The following is an 18,709-nucleotide window of genomic DNA, read 5'->3' on the forward strand; positions in this document are numbered from 1 at the left end:
CTACTTACTGACGTCACAAGCAGAATGCGGAGGCCTTCTAGGAGGTGCTGGTTCTGTGCTCCAGAACTTCTGCGCGTCAAAATCTGCCTTCCTGATACATTTTCATAAGTGGAAAAACAATATGATGCCGACAGGTGTGCTACGGATTCAGCAATTTTGATTAGTGTATATTCGTCGGCCATGATGCAGGGCACTATCGTTGCGAGTAGCCAACATCAACATGAATCAACAGCCAGCAATATCCGTGGGCGATTTCCAATAATTTCAAGATTCTTCAGCACAACTATTTCCTCGAACAGTCACGTTTGATCATCAACGTGTGATCGCTCCGCGAGAAGTCATCACGAACTTTCGCGTCAAACGGAATGGACATTTTACTGGAACTCATCATCACTTCAAGTTGCCATGTTTCGGAGGCATTTTTTTAAATAATTTTTTTTATTGAAGCGCTTCATCATTTTTGTATTTACGCAATCACTTTAAATCCATTTAAAAAAAAAGAAAGTCTAAATCTTCAGAATAGAAGCAATTTTAAATTAATAGTCTTCTCTTTCATTTGTTTCAGTGTTGTATTTTTACATGTTAAGAAAATCCATGCCATGCATATTAGCTTTCAAACATTATGTTCTATGAGAAATTCACTGTTCTTGATGGGTATAATAAAAAGACAATGTTTTAAATGTACTTCTCCCTATCGATCTGGCCAAATTCATTCTTGCGTTGTTTTTTTTATCATCTCTCCTCTTACCCTTTTTCGGCCCCCCAAAACAACATTAAATTACTTTTTTTTCCGTTCAGGAGGGGGGGCGACAAACATACGCAACTTTGTTTCATAGGGTTGCAACAAGTTTCACGTTGAGAAAACAAACAGCTTCAAGAAATAGTCAGCTCTCTTGAATGAATTCATTCCTCTGGCATTGGAACACAATATTGCGTCCCTGATCATAAAGAGCTTAAATTTGTTTTGAGTGACCCCCATAATGATCACTCCAGATTTTTTTTTCAGATTTGTTTGCATATTTAAATCAGTATATATCAGATAACGATTTGTTGAAAACATTTTAAAGACGTCACCTTGGGACCCTTTCCTCAGTCTCCCGCTTGCGATGTGTTAATAGGGAAAAAAAGTGAGCCAAAAAAAAAAAATCCCGCTCTTTTCCCTCAAAAACAATAGATCCTCGAACACAGTCAGTCACCTTAACAATTATTATATACGAAAATATCTATAAATTCCCATTAAAATGCATAACTTACGATGGATCCCGGTCCATAATTGATTCTAACAAGAACTTCTTTAGAGCGGCTTGGATATAACTACGCGTTTCCTATTCCACAATACACATTCGTGAAACTCAGCGCTGTTTGCTGGTATGATCTCGCGTGGAATATTAATATAGGTATTTTAGTTTTGATTTACCTCCGTGAGTAGAGTCAGCAATAGCGTATAAAGATGGAGCATTTTCCATAGCTCTTTCTCTTCTGATCTTAGAGAGAGGAAGTAGACTTATAATAACTCTGTGTAGTATATACGTGTATATATATATACGCGTACGCACACAAGCTTGCTCATCCCCGGAGATTCTCTGTCACGAACCTTTCGCTTCAAAGTTGTATCCTTGGAGAGATAAGCTAAAGAAGTAATCAAAAATTTAAATTAGACTTTTCCCCCGTGAAAGTTTCCTCGCAAGAAAGTTTAGTATGAAGATGCCTTTGTTTGATATGCAAATAGGTATTCTGCCGGCAATATACGTCAGCGTACCTATAAAGTGACGTGGAATATTCAGTTCTCGCGTTGACCCTTTCCCTCAAACTCCTCAATCCCAGTTCTCTAGTGTTTTTTTTTATTCTTCGTACGGTGAAATAATATTTACCTCAAGATATGCGCACCTTGCTTTGTAAACTTAATATGACCCGACACTTGTCACTAACTTTTAGAGTCAGGATACTGCCATTTTTTTCCTCTCTCCCAGTCTGTTTTCTTTCTCTTCTACCATCTTGTTCCTTACAGACCTGATTTATTGTGCTTCGTGCGTGGAGGAACCTCCCAAATGTGTAACGCATGTGACTCGAAGCTACACATACGTAAAATTTTAGTCATATCATTTTTTTTTAGTAGCGATACGAGGTTTTATTTAAAATGAAATTCCAGTCGATACTCGTTAAGGCCAAGTCGATTAATAGGATGTGTTTCACGTTGCATTAATATACCTCAAAAACTACCTCTTCCAGTAATTCTAGAAGTATTTTTCTATGAATTATAGAAATTTTTTATCGATTACGAAATAACTTCAAAGATTCTCAAATTATTTCTCTAAAACTTTCTGACATTATTTTTTTTTTGATACATTCCGACGTTATTTCTTTATGAAATTCTCAATTATTTTCACGTTAAAGTATGTGGTTTCAGTATTTCTATGAATTCTGTAATTAGATATTCCTTTTTCCGATGACGGCTTTTAAGTGAGAAATAACGGACTGTACTCCCGAGGACTGGGAGTACAGAAAAGTTTGAGGTCGAGAAATGTATAAGTCAGAAATGTTTTTGTTTTTCCAATTACAGAGAATTTCCAAATGACATACGGTTTTCTTAATTTTTTTTTTCAATTTTTCAAAGGTCAAATACAGAGGTAAAAAAATATAAATGAACTTTTCATTTGGTCCCCGTGTGCTAAAATTTCCAATTAGTGAAATTCGGAACCTGCTCAATTTCAAAACTTCCCTATGTTTTTGAATGAAATATTTATGAAGATAAGTTATTTAATAAAGAGGTTCAACCCTTTATCATCAATAATTGAGGGTGTGATACACAAATTGTTAAAACGTAAATCAAATTCAATGTCTAAACATTGGAAATGTATATGTCCTTGTGACTAAAACAATGAAATACTTTCACACTACAATTATTCTAGCAATAAAGCTGTAATGTCAAGTTGTTTCACAAGGAAATAATCTTTTCATTCACGTTTTTTCAAGTAACACTTCTGGTTCGAATTTTTTGGAGCCACCATCATCAATATTACAAAACGTTTTTTGTTTGTTCTCATTTCACTTCGTAGTCCTCAAAAGATTGGACAATTATTTTATTTTATAAATTTGTCCAAGAGGGATGAAAATCATCCTATACAGGGTGTTCTGTAAATGGACCGACATACGCGTAGGGCTGTTAGTATGCATCAAGAGGAACAAAAATTCCAATAGAAAATAGCGTCGAAACGTACCACGTTGAGAGGAAGAAAATCGCATAAACGCATACAGGCTCTGAGTCCGGAAGAGACGGGAGGTGGATGTCAGGTGATCGCTGAATGTGTTCGTGGGTTCGCTCACCATATCCCACGTAAGCAACGCCGCGAAACGCACGCGCCGGGGTAGGATCACGCGCTGCGGACGACGTAATCACCTCGATATTACATACCCAATAAGGTGGATTGGACGCGCGGGGCCCGTTGCTTGGCCTCCACGTAATCAATCCGTGTGACTTTTTCCAATGGGGGGGGGGGGGTCATCTTAAATCACTTGTTTATGCGACACCTGTGGACACACCGGAAGATCTCATAGCGCGGATTGTGGTCGCGTCGGCAGACATCAAAAGCATACCTGGTATCTTCGAGCCCGTCCGGGAATCGTTTTTGCGTCGTTGTAGACGTCAAAACCTGCATGCATATTCCGCGATTTTCACCCTCTCACCGTGGTTTACGACATCATGTGCCATTAAAATTTTTGTTTCTCTTGCGATCTACTAACATCCCTCTCAGTTTGTCGGTCCATTAACAGAACACACTGTATTTTTACATTATATCATATATTTACATCATTACATCATTGTGTACAGACCCTTAAAACTGAAATTTTCATGCCAATGCAAGTTTTCCAACTCAGCGATAAATTATCAAAACATAGTAATTTTTCATTTCCAATACTTCAATAAACATTTATAAATATGGAATTTTTTTGCAAATGGCTTTTCGCAGCAGATTCTACATATCATTTGCCGAAATTTCTACACAAAGGGACTGGATGAAAAATTGATTTCTCTACTTTTTATGCATACGATCCCTGTAAAGAAAAATTACGAAACTCTAGGAAACCGCAGTTTAATTGGATTTTTTTTAACGAAGATAATGTCAACGGATTCTATTTGTTTGTGCTGTGCATAAACAATTAGAATTGACCTGTAAAATAATACTATAACGCATTAATAAGAGAATTCTGGGGAGGAAAAGTACATATTTTTCGCCATGTAAACATAAAAAATTGGACAAAAATATTTGTTTAGATTTTGTTTTATGGAATAATAAATAATATATTCGATGAGATTTACACGGAAAAAAATAATCGCATAAAATGCATAGGTGCTTTTTTGATGAAAAACTTCTGAGAGTTGCTTTATGAGTGATTTTTATTTAATTCTATATTATATATTCAGTTTGATTCTTTATTCCTATTACTACGTCTGCTGAATGTCTGGCTTTAATACATGATTAAAAATATCATGAAACTTGGATTTACATGAGAAGATAAATGCATTCTTCTCCGACGCAAATCCACTCGTTAAAGTGAAAATCCTAGGCCATGGATCATAATGGTGCGTTGGATATTTTGGATGAATGAAAAAAAAAAATCGTATTTTTATTTAAGTTTTTTTTTTTTTTTAATGTCAGCGGTCCAAACGAACTCAGCTAAATGAAAGTTACGATAGAGGGAACATTTCAGATGCCATTATGTATTCTAATGCCTTCAATTCATCATAAAACGCACTCTGTGACAGAAGCAATTTATTCTGGCAGTCGATTCTGTGACTGTCTTTTTTTCTTTCCTTTTCGGAAAATCCACAGAGGCAGTTGATGTGAACAATCCATGTTAACAGTGGATAACATTAACAATCCATGTGAACAGTGGATAACATTAACAATCCATGTGAACAGTGGATAACATTAACAATCCATGTGAACAGTGGATAACATTAACAATCCATGTGAACAGTGGATAACATTAACAATCCATGTGAACAGTGGATAACATTAACAATCCATGTGAACAGTGGATAACATTAACAATCCATGTGAACAGTGGATAACATTAACAATCCATATGGATAGTTAATGTACTCTTTCTGTGGAACTGTTATGACCATTTTACCATTATATGTTCACAGTTGATAATGATAATGGTTTCAGGCAGTCAACAAAATACAAATAAAACAAAAACACAATTTTGAAAAAATTCTCACCATTCAATTTGAATTACGGTGCATAGATGGAAATGATATTACATAATTCCCCTTGCTTTATACTGAGGAACCGTTGATTTTGGAGGTATGCGTCAAATTAGGTAAAAAAAGTAACCAAATAGCTTGTAGCACTCAGATAAATTATTCATGTTGCAAAGGTTTATATAGTTAATAAAACATAAAAAATGACTTTACATAGAGGCACCCTGTATTCAAAAAACCCTATCAGAAAACTGTTGCCCTGTCTCTCCTGAGGCTGACAAAATGAAGAATTTTTCTAACTGAGAAATTTGAATTTAAAAATGAAGAGGAATACGCGAAAAAACTGCACAAGGGGGAGGGGTATTTTCTTTAGTTTATGCTGTTATTTCTCAACTTTATCGCACCTAAAACGTGGAAGTTTTGTCGTTGGCCTAAGGAGAGACAGGACAACAACTTCCCCAATTGAGGGCACGGTGTCCAAATAAAAAGTCGAAATATTTCTTTTGTAATAATTATAACACCTCTTGCAACATGAATGATATGTCGGTATGGATCGATATGAAAGTATTTCATCTCTAATGTGCAATAACTGAAGCAGAATGTTATGACTAAGATTTCATCGAAAAATGTTTTGAACACCGTAATTTTGCCGAAAGAAAACTGAGAGAAGCTGAATTTATATATGGAAGAGAGAAAACGGATAAAGGGAGAAGTTGTTGAGGAGAGAGAAAATGGAAAGAAGCCAGAGACGATGAATAACGAATTGAACAAATGCAATGAAAAAAAAGCAACTATAGAATGGAAGAATTCGCAACTGTGCCATGGGTAAATCTACGATGAATTCAACAGCAAGGCCAAGACTAGACCAACAAAATACTGTACAAAACTTCGATCCCTAGAGCAATGATATCAGACTCTACCTTATGCTGTTTGTGAGGAAGCAAAAAGAACCGAAATAAAAAAAAGTACTTCGAGTTAAATATTTGACCTTCCGATGTGGCACAAGTCATATCTATAGAGAATGAAGAGACAACAGATGACTATCACCAAATCAAATTCATTTTACAGAACAGATATAACCTTACTCCCGATGGGTTTCGACTCATGATGTTTATGAAACACAAGAAACGATCGAAGCGACGTGGTGTGATTTTGCTTATGAACTCCGAAATGCCTTCACTGAATGGATCCGAGCCTTGGGGAGAGAGACAACCACCTTTTGAAAAAATTTCTGATTTGATTATTACGGATCAGATAAAATGGAAAGTACCGTTAGACATGCAAAACCATTTTATTCATGAGCTGTCTCAATTCAAGCAAACCGACATCATTGGTACTAATTTACATAACTATGAGAACGTCAGGGTAGACATCGGCAAGACGCAGAAGGATTTTTTTCCTTCTGGCAACAGGAAAAAGAAGAAAATTCATCATTAGCAACACGACTTCAGTTAAGGAGAAGGACAAGGAATATCGACACAAAAACAGCATATCAACCACCAACTCGGAACTACCGTAGCGATAAGCGCTAGAAGAAAACAGAAAGCACAAATAGCAGAAGTACCCCAACGGAGTGTTACATCTGTGGATTGAATCATTTCGCTCGAGATTATGACCAGAGATATAATTATTTAACTCAAATGAGAAACCTTGATGTGTTGATTACAGATGTCCAAACGCTGTGACAAAGACTGAGGATTTCCTCATAGACGATGCGACTGATATATACATACGATAAGCGTATGTTGTAAACACTTCGGATTTGCTGGAAGGCGGCTGGGCAATTCCTATGGATGAGGAAAGTCGGGATCTCTGACGTCATTAAAATCCCATCGCGCCCTTCGGATTGAAAAATGCAGCAACCACTTTTCACAGAGATATAAATCGATCATTAGAACAATATAAAGTTTTTGCGTAATCGACATTTTCTAAGATATGGATACTCATTTCAAGCATCTGGGCATCATCCTACTTCACCAAACACCAAGTCTAGCCGTATCGTTGTATTGCAATTTACTATCATTGATGAGTTGGAAATGAAGGCGCCATCTATCGGTGGTCGTCTCATGCTCATAAGGGAAGATATCCATATTCTCACCTGAGTTTGAATCTACTTCATCAAACCTGGCCACATTGCAAATCACTGTGATTAATGAGTTAATGAGATGGGTTGTTAATGAAGGCGCTGTCTATTGGAGGTCACTTCAAGTTCGATAGGGAAAATATCGATATCCTTCCCTCAAATTTAAACTCCAACCGTGACAGCAAGCTTCAAGGCGGTAGACGAGCATCTTACCACCGCTCCACTCTGACTGGGCATCAGCCTGGAAAATTTGGAAGAGTTAGGATTTGCTGTGAATCCGCGGAAGTGTGACTTCGGAAAGCTAGAAATTAAATACCTTGGACATATCAGAGGCTCAGGAAAACATCAAGCAGATCCAGAAAGGTCAAACCCATCACTCGACCATCAAGGCGCCGAACGAAGAAGGCTATATAAAACCTGCTTGGACTTTTCAACTACTATCAGGAATGCATTCTTGGATATGCTGAACTAGCATTACTTTTGGCAGAGATAACAAAAAGGAAATTTGTGTGTTATCGAGTGGGATTAATTTATTATTTTTACTGATATTCTTTTTACTTAACAATTTCATTCATTATTAGTATCGTGCATCCGGTGAAGCGAGAGCCAGCCTATCACAGGTTTTGAATTCCAAATAAAAATAAATAAATATGAAATTATGAAATTTCCATCACAGTGGCGCAACCGGTTGAACAACCAGCGCTTCCGTGCAATGACTCGAAACAAGAATTCTACCAGACCAATAACGAAACCAATAAATTTGAGAGAAGCGAGATGGAATGTAAAAATCAAGGCAAAAAAGCGGGTTTTGAGCATTTCAAAACCCTCATTTATGTTCGGCTTCGAATGCTGTCAAACGCATTCGATAAAACCAGACAAGAAAATTACTTTGTGCCAAAGGAACACGAGCGCGACGTCAATGCGTACGCCGGAAAAGACCATCAATAAGCTTTTACGTCCCTTCATGAGATCTCGGCTTTACCCTCTCGCGAAACAAGAAAATCCAATCCTTACTAATCTTCACATTGATATATATACGAACCTAATATACGAAGAGGATTCATCTTTTATCGCCATTTCCCTATACTTTTTCACATTTCATTCTAATTTATTACTTTTACTGAACATTCTGGGTTATAGTTCATGGAAAAACACTAGAACTACACCAGAAACCCCGCCCTTGCAAGAATTATTACAGATAAAAATATACATGATATACAACTGTGATTGCTGAATTTTGTTTTGGATTGAAAGCAAATATTTACAAGGACTATTGTTGCTTGTCTTGAGATATTATGATATGGAGTTTATGGAAGACACGGGCCGCCAGTGACTCCAACTTCGCGAAGGAGCGTTATGCTCATATTTTTCTAATTTATATTCTGCATTGATTTCAGAATTTTAGATCGGATAAAAAGTTTTTCCACGACAATCAACACACACAGACACCGCCTCCAACTTAGGGGTTCAAATGAGGCAAAACAATGGAGGAGATGCCAGACATTACGCATATAAAGGATTCATATTCATGAATTATTGTTGATATACTTCACAAAAATCCTTGGGTGCACAAGTGGCCTGAATCCTTGGGGCCATACCACCTAAGCCTCCCCTCTCCTCCACTCCGACTTTATCTCATCTGGGCCACTCAAGATATTTTACGTTTGATGCTGAGTGAAGCCAAAATTATGGAAAAAACGGAACAATTATTTTACATCAGAGAATGTTTAGCATAACCGCAGACCTGTGCCTGCCGTCACATAACGCATGGTCGAGAATAAACTGTGATCCACCTCCTTGGTTTTATGCTCAAGGACACTCTGGAACCTTTGCGTCCTATTTTCAACCAAGTATTTGTACGTGCAAAAAAAAGAGAGATTATTTCAATGCAATTCAAAACATATTCAATGCAAATACTATCTTTTAGAAACTAGCCCATATTCTTTTGAAGCACCCCGTATATTTTCTTACGTAAACAACAAATACATACCGACTAAGGATCTTTTATGAATTTGTTTTTCTTCAAACAAACTGTATGTTTGCTTACGCCTGGAATCTAAAGAAACATGAATGATTTTATACTCTATTTTTAGAAAAGAAAATTGATAATTTTATTTTTTATTAGATTCATGTTATGTTTAAAATCTTGTTAAGCAGCGAAATTTCCAACGTAATGGCCGCTCAGTAAAATCAATTTAAAGAATAATAATGCAATTTAACTTAGATATTTTTTCCAACAAAATCCCCCTTCGACAAAAGCCACGGTGAGACATTTTCAAATTTCGAAAAAAATATATATATAGATTTTGTGAATGATCAAATTTCAAAAAATTGTTCAGAGTGACCACTCGGTAATTCTGGAGTTAAATATAGATCATTGATTTTATTTATTTATTTTTCTTTTCACAAGTTGTGTTATTTTCCAGAAAAATATAAAATATGATTGACAAAAAAAAAGGAGAGGAAAGCAACTAAACTGATAAGCAGCTGTTAGAAAACTATCAGCAATGAATTTTTCATCAGTACCTCTACGTCTGTTACTTCGACATTAAGAACTCGTTAACCATCAAAAATTTCTCTCGTTTCTTTTATTTTACTTCATTTTCGTTTTTTTTTTATATTTATTCTCCCTTCGATACTGGATTTCTGATTTCACTTCATAGTTGTTCGCTCACTCGTCGTTCTGGAAACAAAATAAAATAAATAAATAACGAAACACTACACGCAATCGATCTCAGTGTAAGACCATTCGTATACTGCTCCAGGATGACTTTTAGTAATGCCCGACGGGAATTTTCCCACGCGTAAGAAAGAATGGCAGAATTGTCTATAATTGCTTAGCGAATTTTCCTGTCTTACTAATTGTAGTTCTAATAACTCAAATTACCAGTACAGTGGAACCTCCCGTAACGAACACTCCCCTTTAATACAAATACAACGCCACAACAGGCAAATTGCCCAACGAGGTGGCTGACTTAAGATACATCATGGATCCCCGAGCCATTTTTGGAGGCCCTACCTACTACTGCTACACCACACATACACCCCCCCCCCCTCGCGGAACCCCCAACGAATCGGTGCATGCGGGAATGTGCGTGTACGTGTAGTGAAACCTGACGTGAAGATTTTTTGTTTTCCCTGTAATGCTTGTTATGTGTAGTGCTGCCACCAGTTTTTCTAACTATGAGTGAAGTGTTATGATTGAATGATTTATCATTGTAGGACTGTTGCTCTCTGTGGCGAGACTTTTTAACGGGGAGATCGGCTCGCATTTGCGCCTTGAAGTTGGGAACCACAGAAAACCAACTTCAGCCGACCACCACTGTGGGGTTCGAACCCGGATCCTCGCATCGCGAGTCCGTCACTATAACCACTCGACCACCACAGCGGCACTTTTCTGATCCTCGGTCCCGTGGAATAGGGCTTCAATGTATTTCACTCCCCGTTAGCGGGCACTCTTGATAGCGGACCGAAGGAGCAGGAAAACTCTTATTTTTTTTTTTTACAAAATCTGGTTCATTAATTTTTGGCATAAACTGAGAATTTATCATATTCAACTAAAGTTATGTTTAATCCCAAGCTCGTAATTTTAAATGTGATAAATTACCTTATCAATTAAACATGATAAGGTATGACATCCAGGATGGTGAAATCGATTGGTAATGTTGATTTTGTTTGCATATGTTGATACGTGTGAAGAAACAAACATATAGGAGACTGGTAACGCTGATATGAATGTTTTATGTTCTCCCCACTTTTTTTGATTCCATTTGATTTTTATTGCAAAATATGTGCAGTGCACATTTCATGTACAAGTAAAAATAATTAATTGGTTTAATGAGGAGAACAAAGGTTATAGGTATTTCCGTATTTATCAGGCTCTCCAACATTATTTGGTAATTATACATAATCACCGGTGAAAGTGAAATTTAATCAACCTTTATCGAGACAATCTGTGTATGCATAATCACCGGTGTACCACATTTACAGTAAGCATTAAACATTTTCAACATCCAAATACATAGGAACCGATTGCGACTGAAGTCAGACGTCGTATAAATGTGAATGCCGTATAAACGAGGTCCCACTGTAAAACGTACTTCCCCGTTAGCGGACAAAATTTGTGGTTCCATGGTGCCCGTTATGGAAAGAGGTTCTACTGTACACACCGTAATTTCTGATACATATGCGAGTAAGATGAACAAGCCAAGACGAAACCATGGCCAAGGGATGGCGTAGAAGCTCCGTGGAGAGAGATTTGTTGTCACACGTAAATTTGTAGAGGGTATAGAGAAATTTTTATTTGTCCCGTCTCTCCCGAGATCAGCAAAATAATCGACGTATATAAGCGCAATATTCATTGAGGTATTCGAGTTAAAAAAAATGAAGAAAAGTTGCTAAAAAACAGCATAAAGTAACGGACAACGGCCTGTTCCCATTATTGATGCTGTTCTATCCCAACTTTCCTCCGATTTTCGTATATCAAATATATTAACAAATAATATATTTATCAACGTGAAATGTTTTTGTTCAACCCAGAATGTACAGGACAAGGTTTTTCAATTGTCATTTTGTGAAAACTGAGATTGTATGACATACTTCATTTCCGTTCTCAAAACTCGTACAGGGTAATATCTGAAAACATTTTAAGCATTTTCCGAATTGAAACAATATCTCTACGACGAACGGTTGCTGACATAAAAGCCGCATTAGAACTAACAGGTCACCCTGTATAATACCGCTTCTAACAGAATCCTTAGAGAAATTAAAATTTAATTTTATGAAATGATTTCGAAATCGTTGAGAAAATATTATAAAAAATTTTAATACACTCTATTGAATAAAGTCACTCCAGTTCTTAAGTCTTCACACTTCATCGACAAGTATCTTGTGTATGTATTCTGTATATAATGTAAAAACGAAAACACTTGAAAAACAAAAATTAATATTATTATTTACTAGCTTTCATCACACGATGAGAGAAAAATGAATATTCCCATCAAATATGCTGTTATTATTTTTCACCTTTTCGAAAATTTCATTTTCTTTAGGGATTGGGTTTAATAAATTTCTAGACATGAGTGTGTCGACATATACTCATGTTAATTTAATTTTTTACATAAGAGCAGAAACAAAATTATTAATACATTGTTTCATCCGAATAATACCAGAAAATATGTCAGATATGCTTCGGAGATATAAAAATCTAGTAGGATTCATTATACAGGATGTACTGTAAGTGCTAATGTAGCCTTTAGGGGCCGTTCAAGAATTGCGTCAGCAATGTTTAGCCATTTTTGATCCCCTTCCCTCCCCTCGTCAGCACTGCCCCCTACCTCCCAACGTATATTGGTGGGATCAGAAACGTACGCTGGAGGGGGCATAAGGGGCTCGTGTCCCCCTCCCGATGACAATTTTTTTTTTTAATAAAATAATATTCAATAATATAATATTTAATAAAATTTAAATTTCGAAAGAAAATACCTTTCTGTGGTATTTCATGTTCAGTTTCTGTTAATTTTAATGTTATTTGAAGAACTCGAAATTTCTTTTTAAGAAATTTATTGCGACCTGCCCTTTAAGACATATATATGGTAAACCCTTGACCCGCAGACCAAATGTGGCCCTGAAGGTTATCTGATATAGCTTGTCCCCCCCCCCACAAACCTAATTTTGTAAAAATTAACTAAGCGGTTTCATTCACAAATCATTTAAATTACCAGTGACACAATTCCAGAGCATTTAAGTAGCCCTGGGCACATTTTTAAATTACTGAAGTAAGAATTAAAGATCACTTAAGTAACCAGTGACATAGTTCCAGACCGCTTAAACGATTTGTGGCACATTTAGAGATCCCTTGAGTGACATGTGAAACAGCTTTACAGCACTTAAGCAGCCCCCAGTGCTGTTCTACACCACTCCATTTACCCGCGCAACATTCCCAGATTACTTTACTGATCCTTGGCATAATTACGGATCACTTGAGTGAAGCGTTACACAGTTCCAGCGCACTTAAGCGGCATCGAAACATTTCCAGATCACTTGGATCTGCGAAACATTTAGAGATCACCAAAGTGGCTATGTAGGGGACTTATCAATAGGGGAATGTTAGTCAGGTATGTTAGTTAGTTAGTACAATGTTAGTTATGTATGTATATTCGGGGTATGTTATAAGTATATTCGACTGTATTTTAAACCTACTAAAATTGTAAGAATAATTATTGATTGCGATTAATTAAAACTTATTCATACATGACGACTACAAATAAATCCCTTTTAAATTTTTGGGTACAAGGTTTTTTCTTCATAAAATCGTAGCAAAGTTTGTTTTCTTCGTTTGGCCACTTCCAATAATTTCCAGCATTTCGTATGCGATTAACTTTCGTGTTCGAAGATCAGGACAAACAAAAATAAAAATTGTTCTAAAACTACCAAAATTTACAAAGTCATATTTTAATATTACCCCGTCAAATGCAGTATGTTCACAGTCTATTACGTAGAAAAAGTATCTAATTAAAGTACAAAAATTATTAAAACAGTAAATCGATCGCTACAAAGTTATAAATTCATTAATTACTTACTTTGTTTTCACTTGACGTACGACTTTGACTAATCAAAATGATGATAACCATCTAGAAGAAACAAGGCGCCAACAATCAGAAGCATCACACAGAATGTATTTAGGCCAGCGATTCTCAACCTGTGGGGGCATGTACTGAAAGGGGGCGCTAGCATATCGAAAGAAATATGCATTATTTAAAAAAATGATTATTTTACTCTGAAAGGAAAGCAAAACAAAATGCATTATAAGATAATAAAAAATAAAATTCGCATTTACACTGATATAATACACTTCAAATAGGACTTTATCAGTACTGCACAATGTATTTAACCCTTCGACCGTTACGCATATTCAAAGAAAATCTTCTGAATCGGGCACACGATTTTACCAAAATCCTTTGAAAAACGGCAGGGCCTCTTGAGGTAAGACGATGCCTTCCCCCAGTTGTCAACAGTAGGGTGCCGGATTTTCACTGATAGGATTCCTCCCACCGCAACAATAAGGCCAGAGGTATGAATAGGTCTTTTGTAAGTTGACGATAATAGCCTTACTGAGTGGAAAAGGTCCATGAAATTCAGGGAATAAGTTTTCCGTCAGTGAAAATTCTTCTTTCCTCCTGTTTCTTTGACTTCACACAAAATGATTCCCATTTATAGTGATTATAAAAATTACAGCAATATCAAAATCTGCTATACTTTAATATTCACATACATTCGATTAAAAAAATTAAATGACGTATCACTATGGATACATCTGATACGAATTCGTATACAAAAATGATTAAAAATAGTTTTAATTTTCCGTAATAGAGAGGTGTCACATTTAAATTTTACAGTCAATTTTTAGCTCTAATCAGCGGCCAATTCTAGGTCTCACGGCCCATTTGACAATTTTTTTAAGTACTATAGCTTCGATGATTCTGATGAACTTTTATGAAAATTTTTACACCCCAGAATATGGATTAGTGTCCAACCTTGGGGTCCCTTATGATTCTCATAATTTTTTTCCATGCCATAAATTCACTTTGAAAGGGGCTCCGATCGCAGGGCATGCTGTCTTAAACCACGAGCACAACCAGACACGGCCCAGAGGCCTGGAGTGCAGACGGGAGGGGGACAAAAATAAAATCAGGTTAAAGTTTTCGAAAGTAAACACGTAGAGGGCCCACGATGCCCTTAAGGCGATCGTGCCTAGGGCCCTGTTTCAGGATGGGGGGGGGGATGCATTCAGAAGTTAAGTTGATTCTTCATAATTGAGTATTATTCAATTTTTCTATCTCAGTAGGCTGATACGAAGCTTTTGTGTGTCGGTTGCGGTGTTTATACGAAAACTCTTTTTTCTTTCTGGTCATCTTTCTAGAGAATTGAATATTTACAAGAAATTACAATACATTTTACTGAAGTTTAAATCAAGATTATAATATGTAGTAAATGATTCTTTTTTCCCATTCAAATCATTATTTTCGATAATGATAAGAAACATATATATATTTTTCATTTGTATGGAAAAATTCAAATCCATAAACAGAAACAAAAAAATCAATATTATACTGTATATGATATGCAAAGGCCTTTGTGGCAGTGCTCCTCAAAGTGTGCGTCGCGACAAGATCGAAGTATCGATAAATATCACCCTATTAATGCTTCGAAGTGATTCTGTTATGAATGCACATTACCTACTAAAATATCCCGGGGAGCCACCGATGAACCATGAGTGGGGCAAGGGAATTGCGAGTGACAAAAAAAATGTCCATCACTAATTTAGTTGATACAGTACTTTGATTTTTGAAGAACCACCTCAAAGTGCGTAAATAAGCACACAAATCAATATCTTGAGCTCGCCACTATGCCGCTGTGAGTCGCGATGAACCTTCGGAGAATGCTATATGAGTACGCATCCATTGTTTGTGTGTGTGGGATTGGGGGCGGGGGGGGGGGGTCGTGCCCACGAGAGGTAGTCATCTCGCTTATCTGCCCTGACAACGAATTGTTCGTCCAGGCATACATTCGTTAGCCATCGAAAAAAATTGTGACTCGGTGAAAACGTTCTAGAAGAAAGACACACAAAACACATCTTGATGTATGGGAGCCAACTGAATTAATATTCAATGAATAGAAAGGATTTGGTGGAAAATGAATTAATGAAACGAATCTGATGCTTCCATGCATATTACCGAAATTAACAAAGAAAACCAATATACGTTTCCACCTGTGGAGCAAAATATCTTTAGTACAGAACAATGCTGGGATTACCATTTACCCATTTTTGGTACAAAGTTTAGATACGTGAAGAATTCACGCTAAAAGGCGTGTATCGATCGTCTTGAAAAAAAAAACAGTGTCGGATTATCTTTGCCATTGTCAAAAGTTACCTGTTATCAGGACTCAAGAATCAAGAGCTCATTCAACACTCCCAAAGAAGAGGGTGGGTTGGTTATTTTGGGAGTGTTGGTTCAATACGGATGAAAGTATTTAGACGAAGGGGGGACGCGAGCATATAAATGAGTACGTATTGGTGAATAGTCTGAAAAAAAAAGAGGGGGAAGATATTTCTTTTCTTATCAAAAGTACGTTCGTAAATGAGGACAATACATGTCTATTAGTGAGAATATACAAATACAACACCACAACAGGCAAAATGCCCAGCGAAGTGGCTGAGAAAAAGATGCCCATAACAAATATGGATGTCATCTATTTCAAAAATAAAGCAACCCAATTAAAAATGTATCGTCTCGTTTTTCTCAGTTCGATTTTATACTGTGTTTGCTAAAAGAAAACAAAAATGGGAGATATAATATGTGGCCCGACCAAAAATGAATAAGAAAATAATTTTTCGGACGAACAAAAATTAAATGAAAGAGATAATTTGCAGTTCTGTTGACGGGTAAAATAGGAATAAAAACCAATATAAGGGCAGTAGTATACTCTGTACTGTATTTAAAATTAAATTGAAGATCAAATCGAAAATTGCGTATCGACTATATGAATTGGGCAAAGTGTTCCATGGATGTTCAAGATCAATTGTGAATATCGATCTCAACGATTTCCTGTTCCTGACATCAGCACATCAAGCATTGGCCAGGGATTTCCAGCCACTTTGCGAAATAGCCGGTCTAAGCCCGAATCATTTCTGAAATTCAGACGGACTTTGGCCAAAACTCTTGGCCCATTCGCGAAGTGGCCGGCCCCGTCTCAAATCGGTCGCGATTCGGGCTTTGGCAGTAACATGTATATAGGTGTACTGCTTATAGATTCTTTTTCTAAAAATCAACTGCATATATTCAAACTTTCAATTTTTTTCTCCATCTCGGTCATTTTACATGTATACATTATTTTATATGGTAATTTTTTTTAAATACCAAAGAAAGTTATTTTTTACTCTCTCTCTCTCTCTCTAACGGGCCGTTCAAGTATTACGTAAGAAAATTTTTAGCCATTTTTGACCCCCTACCCCCTTGTCAGCAAAAGTAAGCAAAACGCTGACCCCCCCCCCCTTGTCAGCAAAAGTTTGTCATCAGCTCTGCCCCTCTGAATCCTAACGCATATTTCTGGGATCAGAGACGTACAGGAAGGGGGGGGGGTTCTCTCGTGCCCCTTTTCCACGATCAAAAATTTTTTTTTAAATTGAAATTTCGGAAAAAAATACCTTTACATGTTATTATAATCAATTTCTGTTAATCTCAATGTTATTTGAAGGCTATGAACTAAAAATTTATCTTTAATAAATTCATCGCGACCCACCCTCTAATTCATATAATGATAAATCACATAAAGTTCCTTGGCCGGCGGACCAAATATAACCCTGGGGGTTACTTGATGCGGCCTGCCCTCTTCAAACCTAATTTTGTAAAAATGAACTAAACGGCACATTTACAGATGGCTTAAGTGTTCCGTGGTACAATTTTCAGAACATTTAAGCAGCCCGGTGCATATTTTCAGAACACTTAAGCGACCCGTGACACATTTAGAGATCCCTTGAGTGACATGTGACGTAGTTTTAGAGCATTTAAGTGGATCCCAGTGCGGTTCTACATCACTCAAATTACCCGCGGCACATTCTCAGATTATTTAAGTGATGCGTGGCACAGTTTCAGAGCACTTAAGCGGCCCGAACACATTTCCAGATCACTTGGATCCGCGAAACATTTAGAGATCACTAAAGTGGCTCTGTAGGGCACTTATCAATAGGAGGGATGTTACTTCAATTGCCCACAAACTATCGAAAGGTTTTTCTCGTTTTTGGGCACCGAGTAAGATGCCATTAAAAATATTTCATATTTTCATAAAGAGTGGTTGGTAAGCATTGTTCAAACCCTCCCCCCCTTGTCATCAAAAGTCAGCAAATCGGAAACCCCCCCCCCATCGGTGATGACGTAATACTTAAACGGCCCCTAATGTACAGTGTTGAAATATTTGATGTACATCAAATATTGCAACTTGTTTCGACACCTCTTATTATTTGGTGCCCTGTGCCATTGCACAGGTCACACTGCCCTAAGACCCGCCATTGGCCTTTTATATTCTGGTGGCCTCTGTATATCATTCACGATATTGCATCGTCACCTTTACGTTATTGGCACAAAGAATCCGTGAAGCACAAAATATTTAGAATCCTGCTTATTTTATTTGTTTTAATTATATATATATAGAGCATTTTATAGCACATTAAAATATATTGTAAAATGCGCCTATAATAATAATGAAAGAATGTTTTTACTCTTCGCTGCTGACAACAAGCACACAGCTCTCATACCAACTGATAAGAAAATTCCATTTACTTTTCAATACATGTTGTATAGACACTTATGGATAAGTCAATGAATAGAAGAATTCAGTATGTACTTGTGGGGGGTGTT

The sequence above is a fragment of the Pholcus phalangioides genome, unplaced genomic scaffold (genome assembly GCF_987345545.1).
Source record: "Pholcus phalangioides strain wild (caught in Gottingen) unplaced genomic scaffold, Ppha-v1.0 ptg000018l_1, whole genome shotgun sequence".
Classification (NCBI taxonomy): Eukaryota; Metazoa; Arthropoda; class Arachnida; order Araneae; family Pholcidae; genus Pholcus; species Pholcus phalangioides.